The following is a 10916-nucleotide window of genomic DNA, read 5'->3' as shown; positions in this document are numbered from 1 at the left end:
TTGTATATAAAAATTTTTTTTATAATATAAATAAGCATGCATCATTAGGTAACCTAAAGCTAATAAGTAGTTTTCTTTTTATATCATACTATTAATAATTATCATATCATCAGACATCATCAGGTGAACCCCTGCGTACGAGTTCTGCTATTTTTATCATTCAGTGTAATCATTTATTAAATAATTGGAAATTTCCATAAGATTTAAAATGCTTACGTAAATCAACTTTTCTTGAAAAAATTATATTTATAACTTAAGCTAACCTTACGAAGAGACCTTTAGTGCTTTTTCTTAAAAAAAAAAAAAAATAAATAAACTGTTCATTACACGACTAAGTGGTCATCATCTGGTAACCCAAACCCAAAGCAGTCGAGTGTTAACATTTTATTTAGTATTATGAATATTGAATTATTACATAAGATGACATCAACAAAATACAGAAAGAAGCTCAGGTGGCTTTTTATTTATAAATTAATACAATCATTTCTAACATAAGCTGAGATCAAAAAGCGACCCAACGCGCTGGAATGGATTACTGTTTGTTAACATCATGGTTATTTATAACGTAGGTAGGCATAAACAGGTGTCCTAACGTGCTTGACTGCCTCCCTTTTTTAAAATTTATTTTATTATTTAAAACATAAAGGACAATACCGTGTGATCCAATGCATTTAAGTGTATCTTCATTTGATTAAATAATATGTGTATTATTAAATAAATTGATATTTTTACGTGACCCAACGTGGTCAAGTGCCTCCGTAGTTATTAATTATAACAATGAGTGAACATTATTGGGCGACCCATCTCACGGGAGCGTCCTGTTTTCATTGATTAAAATGATTATTTACATCATTTGCGTACTTCACCATGTGACTTAATGCACTAAAGTGCCATTTTTTTTGCTGTTTCATATGATTACTAATAAAATAAGTAGAAATCAACAAGAACTTTAACAGGCTAAAGAATCGCTTTTTTTATCAAATAATATGTTTAATATTACAAGACGATCCATGTCCCAATATAACACTACGTAGTATCAAGGTTTAATTGTGGGAACAACATTTTAATAACGTTCTTACATTAATGCGAATTTACTGCAGAAGTTTACTTAAAGAGAAGCTTTTTTGTGTTATAATAAAAATAGCATAATTGTAGTAAAATAAAAAAATTTTATCTGACACAGAGGTTTGCTAGTAGATCAGCAAACAAACATATTATATACTTGGCAAGAGTTAATAAGATACCTCTGCCAAAAAATTAACGTCCATTGAAGGTACAACTAGCATGTATTCTGGTTTTTTCTGTTAAATTAAAGAAGAAATTATACAAGTTTAAATAGTTTAAGGCAGTGTCTAGGTACACCCAACCGTGTACCGTGTACCGTGTACCGTGCACGTACACGCGCACGGGTTGACTATTTTTTGCAGACACCTACTTGCATGGTACACGGTATACGGTACACGGTATACGGGTTGATCACGGAATTTTGTACGGTTGACACACACTTGTACGGCGCACGGTACACGGCGCACGGTTTCAAATATGTTTTACCGTCTATCACGTGTACAATGCACGGTAGACGGTGAACGATACACACATATATATGTATAAGCAGACACCAGCATACACGATAGCACGTCACGACGTCACCTGAATTCCTGAATACCTGATGCGACAGCAGCACCATGCACAAGCAGAGCGCCATGGAGTTCACCCCCAGAGCTGTTAAAATCTAAAACAAATTTGATGTATCAATTGCGCGTAGAAAATGCTGCAAAAAGTTCTGTTACAACTTTTTTGCGCGTGCAATTGTTTAAGAGTTATAAGGAAAAAACACTTAGGGGCTGCCCCCAAAACTCAGTGGCTAATTTCTATTGATTAATTATGACAACAAATTACGTATTATTGATAAAAAGATTGCGCGTAAGCTGCGCGTGCCGCCCCTTAACAAAATGATGGCTCAAAAACCTTGGATGGTAATTATTAATGCAAATCTGCTTTACGCAATAATTTCCGTTAAACCACAGCCAACGCGCATGCGCACAGTCCCTTGCTCAGTTGTTTGGTTGCTCTCCACTGGAAGTTGTATATTTACTTATAAGTATATAGATAAATGTGTGTATGTTGTGTAAATGTATGTTCTGCTACAGCTATAATTTCGGATTCGTTTTGTTGTGACTCGTGTGACTCGTGAATTCGGTTTTTAACTAAGTGCTGCGTACCGGGATACCAGGAGTCAGGATGTAAGCTCGACGGTTACCTGGTATCCCAGGACAAGACTGAAAATTGAGGTACCAAGAGATATGCGCCAAGGCCTTGTTATTCATGTACGTAACCTAAAGGCGATTGCTCACTATTGATAATGTATTATTCAATCTAATGTACTTATCGTTTTTTAATATTCACTGTATGGGCGTTATGACTATTATTAAATAAGTTTATTCGCAGCTACACACTATAAACAAGCAGGCCAATTCTTCTTGGAAACATGGGAACTGTGAAAAATCAAAAGCCTTGACGATACGAGGAATGTCATACTTCAATTTGTCTAACGACTGTAAAGTTAATTACGTCAGATAGAATCAAGGTTTGTTGTTGACTTAGCTTGTACTATTTTATGCGCATGTAACGTTTCGCTCACATTTATCAGCCTTTACAAGTACTTTGAGGCTACCAATGCGAGCTTATTTCTAATTTTCGTCCTTCTTTGCATGATAAAACTATGTAACACTACAAGCTTGAGGAATAATCTTAGTCTCTCTCTCAAAGTGCTCGAAGACATCAAGGTTCGGGTCTGATTTACACGGTTCAAGACTCGAAGGGTATCCGCAACATTGTGGATTTGATACTTACTTAATCATCGAGAACAAGCTTCGTGTTAACATATTCTAAGATGTATTTGATCATAGTACGTTCGTTTTCTCCAAAAACTGAGTACGTAGTACAATGAACACCGATAAGAAAATATAAAAATTTACACGTTTTTTTTGGTTTCATTGGTAATTAAATCGTTGACTGATAAGTTTCTTCAAATTGGACTTTTTTTCAGCGTCCCTCGTACCTGCAAAGAATTTATTCGTTGGAAAACATTTGGTATTTTGAGTAATGTTTTCCTACTTTCAACGTCAAGGAAAAGAAATTAGCTTGGTCATCGTAATACTGTCGTTTTTGTACGTAGATTTTGTTCACATTAATGTTAAAAGAGCCCATCCTTTGCCCTTGCCCGGTTACAACAATTAAACCGTTAAAATCTTTTGTGAAATCTTGAAAAAAATATTTCTCTCAAAGGCACATTTATATTTTTTTAAAATTAGAATTATTGTTATTCTAAACTATTCAAAATGTCATAACGTTAACAAACAAAGATTTTTATAATTTAATTTTGGAATACATTTTAAAAACGAAAACAAAAAAAATTCAGTTGATAAGGAAGATTTATAAGTATACATATATGTATACATACGTACGCAAAAAAAACATTGTTTATGCTATTTCCCATAACCCTTCTTACACTTTTACCGCGAAAACAATTGGAGGCCTTCCCGTCGAGTACTCTTGTTTCTTGGTAGACACAATTGAAAAACAATAACTTTAGTGTTTTAAGCTTTTATTTTGATGGTGTTTACGTTTTCATTCACAAGACAGAGTGTATTCTCGTCCTTCATCCTCAAGGATCAGGTTAACAGCAACGATAAGTGAGTATTCATACCCTCCGTTTTATTTTTTCAATCATTTATTATTTTGCCAATAATAGTGATGTCTCTCGTTTTCAGGTAAAATGTCTTTGAGCCCAGAGTCTTAGGGTGAAAGATACGGGATCACGAGTACAGCTTGAAATAAGTGCTTGCCTCAAATTCCACTCGCACACCATTGGCAATCGAAATTGACTTCTTTTTCTTGTGAGTGTTGCATTTCGTGTATGCGAATAATCCTCTCAAGTAACAACTCAACGTATTTATTCATTTGTTGCTATTTTTTCCATCGGTGGTAGGACGAAGCCGATATCTCTAAAAATCTTCCCTTTTCGCAGATATCTGCAGCAGCTTTATCGCTGCCAGTGACTCTCAGAGTTTCTGAAGCTCCCGATTTCCACTTGGTGATCCCGTGCTCGTCGTTGAAGAAAATAAATCTAAGTAAGATTCTACTCCTTTTTAATGCTGCTCACTCGTCTTACAAGATTTTTTAAAATACACATGATTTTTTTGCAGCTTCAACTCGTGAAAAGCACCATACTTTTACACCTGGTTCTGCACTAATCGAACCATTATTTCTCCTGTAAAACATCAACACTTACATCTAATTGGTCGTCGTTGATTTAACAATATCTGGCAGTTTTACTAGGACATTGCCATTTTCATCATACCTGTTGACTAGGGGACCCTGTATCCGTTTTGACATCTGTCTGAGTATTACTATAATTGCCTATCGAGAGATTTTGTTACTCATTTTTTGAAAGTGTTTCTTTCCTACTCTCTTTATTTGTATTCGTTTCGATGAGATCGTTTACTTTAAATTTGTTGGGTATTTTTCTTCTTCTGGTTACTATCATCTAAATTATACCAGCTATTTTTTGTGTATTTCTTACCACCACCATTTAGAACAGATAAGATTCCAATAATCGAAAACTAGTGAAAATTTTTATTTCATAATGCCTATTGTGTTAGAAGAATCGCTCTTTTCTATTCGTGTTGAAGGGGAAGAGTGGAAATGTATAAAGCCATCACTCAAGTACGACAAAGATCGCATTGATCAGAGGCTTTTAAATGATTGGCCATGAGTCATTAGTTTGAAAATTTAGCCATCTAAAAAATTACCCTGCGCATTTGCCTTTAAGAGGCAAAAATTCTACAAAAGCGAAGACTTCCCTTATTTTAAATAAATACTTTCGGTATACGGCACAAAAATACCTTAGCCTTAAAAGGCCAGGCGCGGCTAGAATTTTAAAAAGATTTAATGTCAGTTTAACCTGGTGTGTACCGACAACATCAAACTAGTAAATATTTAAACGATTCTGGAAGTGATTGCCCCCTTGTAAGTTCAACTGTAGTTTACGCTGGAGCTAGACAAGAAGCACGAGATATATTTTACGGAATCAATAATTACTCTGGTAATGCTTTGACATCACTAATGCTCATGATGAATGACTTGCCCAGTATCAGAGAAATTTCGCGTGTACCATTCTATGTGTATTATTGGTCTAAAAATCAGATTCACTTATGGCAATAGTTAGCAGCTTGTGGAGCTGTTGTCTCTATTGATGCAACAGGCAGTCATGTTAAGACACCTCTCATTTATTAAGACAACAAAAGTTCATACGTTTTTTTTTACAATATAGTTTGTAATTTCAATGGGCAAATTTTTACTCTCAGTCAGTTTCTTTCGAGCGTACATGACACTTGCTCTATATTTTCGTGATTGCTTTGTTGGCTTGATTGTGGAGCTCCAACATTAAAAGAAATAGTTATGGATTGTTTCGAGGCTCTTCTTAATGCAACGTCATTAGTCTTTAATGGAATGTACTATATATTTATAATACGTATTAAAAAAATTTTTCGATCACCTATTAGGAATCAAGTTATCTTTTCCCGTTTGTTTAATTAAAAGAGACAGAGCACATTTGATTAAAAATATTTCTCAATTGAAATGTTTTTCAAATGAAAACTGGACAAAGAAAGACTTATAAATTCGATGCATAGGTTTTTGCTTGCAAATAGATGATTTTCAGTTGCTCCAAGAAATGATGTTGGCTATCTTCATTATCTGCGAAAGTGAGTTTATTGATCCAGGGACTGAGTGTGCAAAACAAAAAGAATTTATTTAAAAAAAAATCGAATCTTTTAATCACAAAACTTCCTACGGTATAGATGATAATGAGGAAATTAAGTTTTATTGATTATTCTTATTTATGGTCAGAAGAAGAAGGTAAAGAAAAGCACATTTCTCGTAAACTGTCTACATTCGTTTATAACATATACAATTAAAGTACTCTGAAGGTATCTGATCAAACTTATATGTTTCATCCCAATAACTACTTTTTACCGAGCATTTCACAAAATCTAATCAAATTATTTATGCAGTTTCCTTCTTGGACGAACGTTATGAATGCTAGTTTTAATTCTATGAATTTTTTAGCGACTTCAGCTGCATCAGAATGTTATTTTCGAATTATAAAATCTGATTACCAAATGAGCAATCCAATTTCTGTGAAAAATTGGAAAGCAGAGTAGAGTACTCACAAAATACTGATTGCTTTGATTTAGAAAATGAACTTAACCAATCGAATAATATTATTGTAGAGAACTCTACTCCTTTTAAAAATGTACAGTATACCGTAACATTCTTTGACTGTCAAAATATTTCAGAGGCATTGTTTATTATGAAAATGTATAAAAACTACTACGTACTTTGGAATGAAGATTTTCAGAGTTTGCATGTTAATGAATTTATAAATCGAAAAATCATTGACAGTTTTATAATAAGTAAATGTTTGTGTAAATGGAGAGGTTTCATTTGTTCCAACGGATCATACTAATTATATCCTAGGATACTCCCGAGATCATGAGAAGCCCACTACTTGGTTAACGTATAATTTATTGCATACTTTTTCGGGTACTATTTTTTTTCCTTATTGTTATAACAAACATTGGTGCGCTCTTATTATTGATGTTGACAAACATACTGTCATGCATATGGATCCTTTATATGTATCTGATAATAACTATGGAAATAGTGCATACAAGTATTTTAAATGCTACTCAGAAAATTGTAAAAAATTTAAAAAACATAATTTGTGTGAAACAAAATGGACTAGAATTTATGCTCCCATTAATAGACCTGTTCAAAGTGACTCTGTAAACTGTGGAGCTTACGTATGTTTTTTAATTGATAAAATGGTACAAGAACAGAGCATGTCTCACATCGATTTCGATCCGCATCAATACAGAATTGAAATGACTGAACTAATAGAGAAAAAATCGTGCAATATCACTAAAATGTGTGTGTATTGCGAGTCACACAAAGTTTTAAATAATGAAAGTATTAAAACGTTTATTTTTTGTAATAGGTTTGCACATGTCAAATGTTTATTAAGGATAAAAGACGAGACTTTTTTTAACTTTAATATTTGTCTTTTGCGTGAAGCATAAGAGTAAATGTATTGGCGGACAGTGTGGATACACACTGTTTTCCTTAAAGAGAGCTAGGGAGAGAGAATACATTTAATAAAATTTTACTAATTATAGTTACCTGCTTATTTCATTTATTTGCAACCAATCAGGCAATCCTTTTTGCTTGCTTATTAAGTAAAATTACCTATGATGATACATACTGTTAACTTCAGATATCGCCATGAGGATGAAGGCCTGCAACGCTCCAGCGAATTTTTTTCAGGACGTGTACGTATCAATCCCCGTTAGACATGAGGTCTTATACGCTGGCGCGATACTGACGAGAATCGGTCCCAAGGAGGTCTATGAGCAAGTGAAAAATTATTTTTTACGAATCATTATTTAATGTTTTAGACATTAAAAAAAGTTTTTTCATTGCAACAACAATTACGAGAATCTTGTAAATAATAATTGAGCTAACGAAAGGTCCATCATTAATGAAAAATTATTTGTGGTGGTCCCTGATGCTCTACTGTGTTAAGTCGCGGGATAACGCTGATGTCTCAGTGCACTTAGCTTCTTAAGAGAGGGAAAAAACTTGAAAGAAATAAATAATTTAGTAATAAGGAAAGTGACAATAAAACCCTAGTAAGAGAATTGTTGCTGAAAGCAATTTATAAATCAATTTTGACATATAATAACACAGCCAATACAATTTTTGGAATTTTCTTAATATTTTCCGTTTTTTTTTCGTGCTTTGTTTTTTTATCCAGGCATTGCTTGTGCTTCTACAAAATGCTATTTACGAGTGTTTTGTACTGTTCAGTTCTTGTATGCAAGCTGTAACACCAGTTAACATGTACATTTTTTTAGAAATAACCATTTCTGTAGGAATTGCATGGAGATAAGTTTCAAATTTGGCGTGCTCCAAGAATACTTTTCTGACACATAGAGCAAATATTATTTTTTGCAAACAATATTTCATCGGAAATTGTGTTTAAATCAACTTTGTCATTTTCAAATAACTTGATGACTTGATACTTGGATTTCATTATTCCACTACATTCTGTACAATCATATGTTATAATTAAACTGTAGTGCTCACACAGTAATTTTGAAAGTAACTCTCCGCAGGAGTGGCTTATAAACATGCTATCGCTTATAATATTTGAATTATAAAACAGATATATTGATCTCTGCTTGTATAAGTAATTTATGTTTTTAGACACTTATTCTGATATAAAATAAAAATAACAGAAGCTACAAGAACATTCATTAAATGACTTTAAATTATTGAGAGACAATTGAAAATCAATGACGCGCATAAAACTAAATAGAAAAACTTCCGTTATACAGTCAAATGCGGAAGTATCAGTGAAAAAGTATTCCTTCTTATCTATTCTTCTTGCCCCTAATCCATTTCCATTTCGTATAAAAAGGTCATTTGATTTTTTCCTTTTGTTCTTACGAATTCCTTTATGCATTGTTCTTATGTTGGGACAGGTGGTAACGTATAATCCCTGTGATGCTTTCGCATTAATCACATTAGTAGTAAAACCAGGAAGAGAATAATCATGGTCACTTAATTTAGCACTTTTATTAATAGGATCAATTATTTCTCTCATGCTTACATCACTGTTTGACAAAAAAGCCGGTGTTTCCTCATACGTAATTCTCTCCTTGAATAAGCAAAACAAAAAAGTGTTAATCCAACAGAAAAGAAAAAAAAATTTGTATTAAAAAATAGTATTACCTAAAATTTCTTCATTCGGCTGTAAATCTTGTGCTATATTCGAATTAGAAGCTTCATCACTCGAACACATATTTATACTAATATTTTTTTTGTTTTCCATTGTTTCACAATTTAATTTGTTCCCTGTTTCAACCGAATTTGAAATATGCTGTTCATCCAAATATTCTTCATTCGCATTGTCCTTTAAAAACTTTTCATTATCTCGGAATGCTGAATCTTCTGAAATGATTATAATGACAAATGAGTATTAATGACAAAAAAGGTATAGTAGTATTTTGAAATTTTAAAATCGTTATACAGACCATTTTCAAACGTTTTTCCGCAGTCCTCGTCATTCATAATGGAAAAGTTGATTCGGCTCCTGCCCATCCAATTTTCTTCGTAATTAAGAGCAGTAGAGTGCGAATTACTTAAGTCAACAGTTCGCCCAAGTCCCTGTTTCTTATTAAGTAGAATCCTCCAGGCTTCTAGAGCTGTTGATTCACTCGTTTCTACGTAAATTTTTGAAAAATCAACTAAACTCAATTCTTTTGAGCCCTGTAAGTTTTTTGGTAGTGTCCAGTCTGATATGATGTTAGAATCTTCATTCAAGTATAAAATTTCTGTCCAGAATAAAAAATCGCATAAAATATACTTGAAGTATTTTTCATACCAAGTTACTTGATAGTAAGCATTTGGCTCCTGATAATTTCCAGCGTGCATTTGAATAATGCTTTGAGCTTTGTCTGACAATGTATTTATGTAATCTAGAAGAACATCATTTACGGAGAAATCTGAGCAGAGTTCTAAATATTGTAAGGAGCTTTTGTGGCATTCGTCGTCAATGCATTGATTTATAGATGCAAATTGATTGTGCGAGAATGAAAGTATCATTTTTTCTGTCAATTGGGCTTTATGCACCTCTGTAGCCCCTGTTTCATAAGGACTCACAAGAAGAACTATAAAACTAAGTACAACATGTTTGAATTCGTTGATATTCTTGGACTTAGATAAAAGTAAAACGGTTTGCAATATAAAATGCTTGATTCCACTAAGCATTGAGGCAAAAAGAGGCTGAATACTTATGGCTCTTAACAAAGAAACTAATTCTATTCTTATGAAAAATCAAGGGTAGAAATTTTCATTTTGCTTCTTATTCACAAAACATTTGGAAGCGTATTGATCAAAGGGCAATAAATTGTAGGCAAAACATAAGCCGTTAATTAAAGGCTTATGGTAACCAACGACGATGGCTGGAGGAACTGTAAGGTCGTGCTTGAGATAATATTAAACAAATTTAACAATAAACCTATAATCAATAAATTCAGTTATAAACTCCATCAAATTGACCAGTATATTGTCTAGACAGACAGCAAACATAATCGAATATACACAACTAGTACTGTACTGTGTTAAAGTAACATTCTTACAGATTTCAGAATTTACTAAGACTATAAGAAGAGGACTAGAGTACTTATAAATCTCTTTACACAATTGAAACTGCTCCGGTAAACAAAAAATTAAATTAAATTTTCTCAAACAAATACTATGCAATATTCCGTTGTATTAAACTCCGTAAGCCATGTTGTGAAAATCATCGTATTCATCAATAAGACATTCAATTTTTTCGTTGCTAGAAATTTCTTTGGAACATTCATTATCTAGGCCACCAAACTTAATATTTCTCAGACGCTCTAAAATTTTATGTCGGTTTTGCAGAACAAAGTTGTACAGATTGTGTTTTTTCATTTTCCTATCCAAGTTATCGCACGCCTTATCCCAAACACTATCCAGCTCTTTTTTTAAAGATTTATCGTCATGAAATATCGACAAGTTTCTAAGTGTGCATAAAATATCATCAACTGAGACAGCTGGCTTAGATGGCATATTTAAACATATAGAAAAATTGTGAATAATATCGTGGATAAAAACCAGAAGAAGGAAAATACCCAACAAATTTAAAGTAAACGATCTCATCGAAACGAATACAAGTAAAGAGAGTGGGAAAGAAACAATTTCGAAAAATGAGTAACAAAATCTCTCGATAGGCAATCATGGTAATACTCAGACAGATGTCA

The sequence above is a fragment of the Copidosoma floridanum genome, unplaced genomic scaffold (assembly GCF_036245765.1).
Source record: "Copidosoma floridanum isolate Cflo_tuat_1 unplaced genomic scaffold, Cflo_Japanese_pri ptg000049l, whole genome shotgun sequence".
In the NCBI taxonomy this organism is placed as follows: Eukaryota; Metazoa; Arthropoda; class Insecta; order Hymenoptera; family Encyrtidae; genus Copidosoma; species Copidosoma floridanum.
The sequence above is the reverse complement of the archived record's forward strand: the minus strand, read 5'-3'. Positions refer to the sequence as shown.